This window comes from Halichoerus grypus, chromosome 8 (genome assembly GCF_964656455.1).
Source record: "Halichoerus grypus chromosome 8, mHalGry1.hap1.1, whole genome shotgun sequence".
Taxonomy (NCBI): Eukaryota; Metazoa; Chordata; class Mammalia; order Carnivora; family Phocidae; genus Halichoerus; species Halichoerus grypus.
This window is the reverse complement of record NC_135719.1, coordinates 78,535,142-78,543,180: the sequence shown is the minus strand read 5'-3', so window position 1 is coordinate 78,543,180 and position 8,039 is coordinate 78,535,142. Positions and strand designations below refer to the sequence as shown.

At 36.4% G+C, this 8,039-nt stretch overlaps 1 pseudogene; it reads left to right on the top strand.

Annotated features, from left to right (window-relative positions):
- Window positions 1-4,317: 4,317 nt before the first annotated feature.
- Window positions 4,318-5,402, top strand: LOC118525947 (olfactory receptor 4K13-like; annotated as a pseudogene).
- Window positions 5,403-8,039: the final 2,637 nt, after the last annotated feature.

The following is an 8,039-nucleotide window of genomic DNA, read 5'->3' as shown; positions in this document are numbered from 1 at the left end:
ATTGAATTTATTAAATAAAAAAAATTCCTAGGCTCAGTCAGAAAGAGTGAGAAATCTATTAGGAATGTCTTCTATGGACTTTGGAAATGAATGTGGCACCACATTTATCATACATGTACTCCCCTCACTTTCTTGTAATCTTTTAAAGAGCATTCCAGTTAAACAAACATGGAAGAGTTAAAGTAGGAGGAAACACAGAAAAATTTCTGTAGCAAATGAACTCATGTGCAATCATACATTGTTACACTGCTAGCCTTTAGTATTTTACGTATCTACATTGTTTTACTATAAAAGTTTTACTATAGTTGCCTCCATGATCTCCCTTTCATAGTCTTGAGTCATAATCAAGTTCTACATAATTGTAAAGGACTAGAGAATTCTAAATCTTTAGAATGGTTGGTTGATTGCTAAACTCCACTAACTAATCATTTATTGCTTACCATGATGAAAGCCTCTCCTTTTTGCTCAGTCTTGTGTGTGCTGGTTCACTTGCTCTCTTACTCTCTCTCCTCGCTCTCTTTTCTCCCCTTCTACGGTAAAATGAGATTTTTTTTCTGTTAAGAACTGGTCTATAGTATATGAATTTCCTTATATGCCTTGCTCAGTGTAGACTATTTTAATTTTACTTGAATAAATGCAATTACTAATTATAAATATTGAGATTGATGAAATCTAATTAACAGAATTATAATTTCCTCAAGTCTATCATTTATGATAGATCATTTTCTATAAATGTGCTCATCCTTCCCCAACCAAAACACTTGAGTTAGTGCTTTTTCTGGAAAGCACTTACTAGAGAAAGTTCACATGGCTGATACTTGGTGAATTCACAATCCATTTAAATAATGAGAGAAGTCCTTGTTCTGAACTCTTGGGAACACTAGCATGTTTATTTTAATAATTCCCTTTAGGGAACTGATCACCAGCCTGCATCTTATTTATGTTTCTTGTCCTTTTTTCTTTTTTCTTTTTTTTGTACCTGCGAATCATTGTCCTGTATATTCATGAAGGCAAAAAAAGATAAACAATATATATTCAGGATCTAACTGTATCTGCACGTTTTTGAAGAGGCCACTCCTCAGAACTGGTAGGTTTAAATAGCAGTGCTAACAAAAACTGCAAATGTATACTTTAATTAAGGAGAAAATGTTTTATAAGAAACTTAGAACTGAATGAAAACCACATTATTCTGATCATGAGGGCAACAGTAAAAGATAATTTTGGTCAACGAGCAACTGAAGAATGTATCTAGTTTCAGTAAGAACAAGAACCACATTCCTGATCTGAGGGGTCAGTTTTATAGTTTGAGTTTGTATTTTGGGAACATAAACTTAAATTAGTTATCCCTATGGGATAAAAAGACAATTTAGAATATTAAAATAATGGAAAAATTAGGTTCTTCCTTGGCTAAGTATAGCATCTGTGATGTCTGAAACATAAAATAATAAAGTCTCATATCAAGAAACTGAGAAACACTGATTTCCTATTACTTAACCTCTGTTATTACTTTCCTACACTGAGTATTTATTTCATCACAGAAAACACATGAAATAAGTGAGATAAATTATTAATTTAAATCAATTAAAAAAATTTCCACTCAAGTACACTTATTTTGTTCCCTGAAGTCATATAACATTTCATTCAATGTAATTACCTAATTGTACTGCTAATAAATTTCTTTGGTAATTTTGCAATCCAAGGACTATTTCCTATTCTTCTAAACCCACTGGCCTTTTCTCTACCTATATTTAAAGCAATTAATTTTAATATTTTAAACTTGATCAATATATGAGAACAAAGCTCTTTGTGTATCTATAATGCTGAGCCTTTTTCTATTAAATGTACAAGTTTGGGGCACCTGGGTGGCTCAGCCGTTAAGCATCTGCCTTCGGCTCAGGTCATGATCCCAGGGTCCTGGGATCGAGCCCTGCATGGGGCTCCCTGCTCAGTGGAAAGCCTGCTTCTCTCTCTCCCACTCCCCCTGCTTGTGTTCCCTCTCTCGCTGTCGCTCTGTCAAATAAATAAAATCTTTAAAAAAAAAAAAAAGTACAAGTTTATTTTTTAATTAGAAAGTATTTATAATGGTTATTCTGACAGCAAATCTGACTTTTACATTCCAAACATTTTTTTGTGGTCAGTGACTATTACCCGTGCATGGGTTATCTAATCTATACATGACTTAATCCTCTCATAAAAAAGATTCATAAAAAAAACCCCTCAAGATCAATAAAAACTGTACAGCTTTTATTCTTATTAAAAGAACTGTCAGTTATGTATTTCCACATACACTGTTTAAGTGCTTTTGTGTAAATGTATAGAAAAGACCTTATTACTAAATATAGACACACAGTATTGGACATCTCATAGCATTTTTTTCCCTAGGCAAGCAACCACAGTTGAAAAGAGTGCACTCATTCTTCATCCTTAAGTCACATAAATGTCACAGAAAGAGCTAGGCTCTCCAGTCACGGGTTATCCATCCCATTCTCAGACAAAGTTCCTGCTAGAGAGAAACCAAACCATGTTGATTCATTTTTTTTTTAAAATAAAATTTTCAATGCAGTTGGCTTTGCTTTTTTGATTCACATTTATTCAATTATTTTTTCATTTCTTTTCAGTTCACTGTATTTGTATAATATACACCACTCAAAAGTTTAAATTTTCCATTTGAGGCTTAACTGTGGCTTAAGTTAGGAAAAATTCTTTTCTTTTTCATACTCAACTTATTTTTACTTGTGTCTGAGTAGAAAAAATAAATATTTTAAAGATATTTCATCTTTATTTGTACATATCAATATGTACAAATTGTCATATTGAATGATTTCATCTATAATAACGTATTGGAATCCATCTATATGTACACTTAGCTGGATATATTTTATAGAGACTCGTAAAATTCCAAAAATCCTAAATTAATAAATATTGGTTTTTGCTCATAATTTTCCAATTTTACTTATCAAACTATAAAAATTACTTTTATAATTCTCAAGATTTTTCCTTCAGTATTTTGAGACTGAGGACCGCACAGTTTTGAAACTATGCATAACTAGTATGTGACTCAATTACTACATGAAATAGAATACCAACGATGATAATAAATAGTGAAGACAACTAGGTAATTATATCATTTAAATTTAATAGAGAAAAATATATTCATTTAGACTAAGTCTTCTTTACCAAGTCTTCCATAGTAAAATTCTTCTATGGTTCTTACTGGTTTGGGTATCTTTATAGTCACCAGAAAATGAGATAATGCTAAAAACAGAATTTTGTAAATGCACATACATAATACCTATGGGTATACAATGAAAGACACAAATATATTCCATATATGTTATCCTTGGGCGTCTCATAACAATCTGTGAGGTTGAAGAGTAGGTATTATTTTATGCATATAGAAAAATAAAATCAATGTTCAAAAGAGTTAAGAGTATATTTCCCTAGTAAATGTAGAAGGCAGGCCTAGAATGTAAATCTAGGCTCTTGGTTCAAATTTTCTTCTTTTTCCCTTATTCTGATAGTTGGGCTAAACAATAACATCTGAATATTTCATGAACTATTAAGCCAAAAATGTATATTCAGAGTAGATTTTCCACAATCTGTTCTGGAGCTCCAGAACTAGAACGTATGTATTTGCGTTTATGTGTGTATGTGTAATTCTGTATCTGTGTCTGTGTGGTTGGTGTGTATCAGTAATAGTTTTTCAAAAAGAAGAAAACAGGAAAAAAAAGTTGGGACTAAAACATCTAAATAAAATGTATATAAAAGTGATCTATCAGTGTCAGTTCAATATGGGAACACACACAAAGTATAAGTGTCAAAGATATAGGAACCAGTATAAGAGTCAAGAATCGGGCGCCTGGGTGGCTCAGTTGGTTAAGCGACTGCCTTCGGCTCAGATCATGATCCTGGAGTCCCTGGATCGAGTCCCACATTGGGCTCCCTGCTCGGCAGGGAGTCTGCTTCTCCCTCTGACCCTCCCCCCTCTCATGTGCTCTCTCTCTCATTCTCTCTCTCTCTCAAATAAATAAATAAAATCTTTAAAAAAAAAAAAAAGAATCACTCTGCACACAAGTATGAAATATCAGCGGAAAGCACTGGGTACAAAGAAGATAAGCTTGCAGGAACCAAGGAAACATAAACCTACTTGTAAAAAATCTGCTGTATTTTTCAGAAATGTCCATCTGCTCTCTCTATATATGAATCAAATACTACTTTCTATATGGTAATATCTTCAAAACTATCACAGGTTAACTTGTCACTTTTTCCAGATTTTCTACATTTTAATGACTTTCTGAAAACCCCTACATAGACTAGATGGATATGATGAATAGCTCAATGGTAATGGAGTTTCTTTTGTTAGGACTGCACCAACAGGGGGTGTGAGATCCCCTGTCTGGGGTCAAGAGAGTGGGATGACACTATTTCCCCCCTCACCATCAACACTGTAGGACTTCAGAGAGCAACATAGCGGCCCTCAGTGAATGCGGGACCCCCTTACACCAAACCCTGTAACTTGAAACTGAACTTGAAATTTTCTTTTTTTTCATATTTTTGTTGGCCTATGTAGCAATTATGGCAGGAAACCTTCTCATCGTGGTCACTGTAACCTTTGACTCACTTCTGTACTCCACACCAATGTACTTCCTCCTTGGAAATCTCTCCCTCCTGGATATGTCTATTTCCACAGTCACAACCCCTAAGATGGTCACAGATTTCCTCAAGGAGAATAAAACTATTTCTTTGTGGGGCTGTATGGCTCAGATGTTCTTCCTCCACTTTTTAGGCGGCAGTGAGATGACTCTTCTCATAGTTATGGCTGTTGATCAGTATATTGCAATATACAAACCTCTTCACTACACATCCATCATGAATCGCCGGGTCCGCATGGGCTCTGTGCTGCTATCATGGGCTGTTGGTTTTGTGTATACAATGAGCCAGATGGTTTTACTATCACCTTGCCCTTCTGTGGCCCTAACATAGTAGACGATATTTTTTGTGACCTTCTCCATGTTCTAAAACTTGCCTGCACTGAGACATACATTCTGGAGTTGCTGGTAATTGTTGACAGTGGACTGTTGTCTTTCATCTGCTTCATACTCCTGCTCATTTCCTACACTGTCATTCTGGTAACTGTCCGACGTCGATCCTCTGGTGGACTCTCCAAGGCTCTGTCCACATTGTCTGCTCACATTACTGTAGTCACTCTGTTCTTTGGGCCAATTATCTTCATTTACGCTTGGCCATTCAGGGGCTTTTCAGTGGATAAATTTCTTCCTGTGTTTTAGTCAATTATTACACCTTTACTGAACCCCATCATTTATACTCTGAGAAATCAGGAGATGAAAGCAGCCATTAGTAGACTGAGGACCAAACACATCCTCAGAATAAATTGGTATTAATTTGTTTTGTTTGTAGATTTTTAAAAATATTCATAATGTATACTGAAATTATCAAATGCTTGTTCCATCATTACATTTACAGGACATGTTTGGTTTTTTTGCAAATATACTTATTTTAGTTGAAATTTAATCCAGTTGGAGTTAATAATATTTTTAATGTAATAAAGAATTAAAGAGAAAAAAAGCCAGCCCACTAACTATAGTTGAAAACCCAGAAATTTTAAAGACTAAATTCCATTAAATAAAGAGAAATCATGGTCCGGGAGTGCACAAAGTGTAGAGATCTCCTGCATCACACTGGGAGAGAAAGTTCCCCTTCCTGGAGTATATTTGGAAGGGGGTATATTGCCTCTCCAAGGACAAAAGACCTTGCAGGTGCCAGCAAACAGTCTTTCACTGGCAGGGGACAGAGGTATGCACAGAGGCTGGATAACCTGGTCGCTGCTTTTCGCTGTGCTACACCATAGATTCTGTGTACCACACAGGAGTTGTTGTTGTTTTTTGTTTTTTGTTTTTTTTTTTGAGTCATCCTAAGGACACCAGACACAGGATGGGCAGACTCTTCTCTGGAGGAAAGGAATGCGTCTCCTTGGTGCCAAATCCCTTAAGATTTGGAGTCTTGAATCCCAGCCACAGGCCAAAGATAAAACGCAGGAGAGCTGTAGTGCTCAGTGCTCGGTGCATTGAAGGCCTTCGCTATTCTTTGAGGGCTTCCTGAACAGCAGGGGGTGTGAGATCCCCTGTCTGGGGTCAAGAGAGTGGGATGACACCATTTCCCCCCTCACCATCAACACTGTAGGACTTCAGAGAGCAACATAGTGGCCCTCAGTGAATGCGGGACCCCCTTACACCAAACCCTGTGCCCCTGTGTCTTGCAAGTGCATATATCCTAGGGCAGGTCTGACTCTAAGCCAGCATGGTGGGTCTCTCCCCTAGAAGGCCAGCACAAGCAGCACCCCTTCTCCTGATGGATTTAAGCTTTACTTGCTGTTCTTTATTCCAGCTCCTTTAGGTGTAAGGTTAGGTTGTATATTCGAGACTTTTCTTGCTTCTTGAGGAAGGCCTGTATTGCTATACACTTCCCTCTTAGGACTGCCTTTGCTGCATCCCAAAGGTTTTTGACTGTCATTTTCATTTTCATTTGCTTCCACGTATTTTTTTAAATTCTTCTTTAATTTCCTGCTTAATCCATTCACACCTTTTTTTAAAATTTCCACTTAGATTTTTTTAATTTTTAAAAATTTTTTCCAGAGGTTTGATCTTATTTTTATTTTTTATTTAAATTCAATTAGCCATAGTATAGTACATCATTAGTTTTTGATATAATGTTCAATGATTCATTAGTTGAGTATAAAACCCAATGCTCATCATATCACATGCCCTCTTTAATTCCTTTTTTAAAAAAAATTTATTTATTTTTAGAAAGAGAGCACATGAGTGAGTGGAGGGGCAGAGGGAGAGGGAGAGAGAGATTCTTGAGCAGACTCTGCACTTAATGCATAGCCCAACGTGGGGCTGGATCTCGTGACCCTGAGGTCATGACCTGAGCTGAAGTCAAGATTCAGACACTTAACCGACTAAGCCACTGAGGCAACCCAACTCATTCATTCTTTAGTAAGATGTTCTTCAACCTCCATGTATTTGTGGTCCTTCAAATTTTTTCTTGTGGCTGACTTCAAGTTTCATAGCATTGTGGTCTGAAAATATGCATGGTATCATCTCAATCTTTTTGTAGGGGTTGAGGCCTGATTTGTGTCCCAACATGCGATCTATTCTGGAGAATGTTCCATGTGCACTCAAAAAGAATGTGTATTCTGCTACTTTAGGATGAAATGCTCTGTATATATCTGTTAATCTGGTCCACTGTGTCATTCAAACCCCTCATTTCCTCTTTGATCTTCTGCTTAGATGATCTGTCCATTGCTACTATTATTGTATTATTATCAATGAGTTTGTTTAAGTTTGTTACTAATTGACTTATATATTTGGCTGCTCCCAAGTTAGGGGTATAAATATTTATAATTGCTAGATCTTCTTGTTGGATAGACCTCTTTATTATGATATAGTGCCCTTCTTCATCTCTTATTAAAAGTCTTTGGTTTAAAATCCAGTTTGTCTGATATAAGGATGGATACTCTCCAGCTTTCTTTTGATGTCCATTAGCATGATAAATGGTTCTCTACTTCCAGTCTGGAGGTGTTAAAAAGAGGTCATATGCTGTCCAGGGCCTGGCACTTCAGGAAGTGTTTCTGGTGTATGCTGTGTGCACTCTGCTGTTGTGTTTTGGCTGCTCTTTCCCACTGTTCTATCCTCTACAGCATTCTTCCTTTCTTAAAATGGGGAGTGTTTGGACCTTCAATTAGGTGTGCTTTGATTTGTTTGTTAATATTAGTCTTGCAACTGCCACAATCTCTCCCTCCAATTGCGCAGATTCCTTTCTTAATCCTCAGACCATATTCCTAGTTGTTCAAAATAGTTTGATGTTGATCCAGCTGTGCTCGAGGAGCAAGGAAAAGCTCAGGGTTCCCCTAGTACCTCACCATTTAACTCCTCCCCTCCTACTATTTTTCTTCTAAATTCTTGACTGCAATTCTCTTCAAATAGTCACTCACTCATTCTAAATGTATTTACTATTTC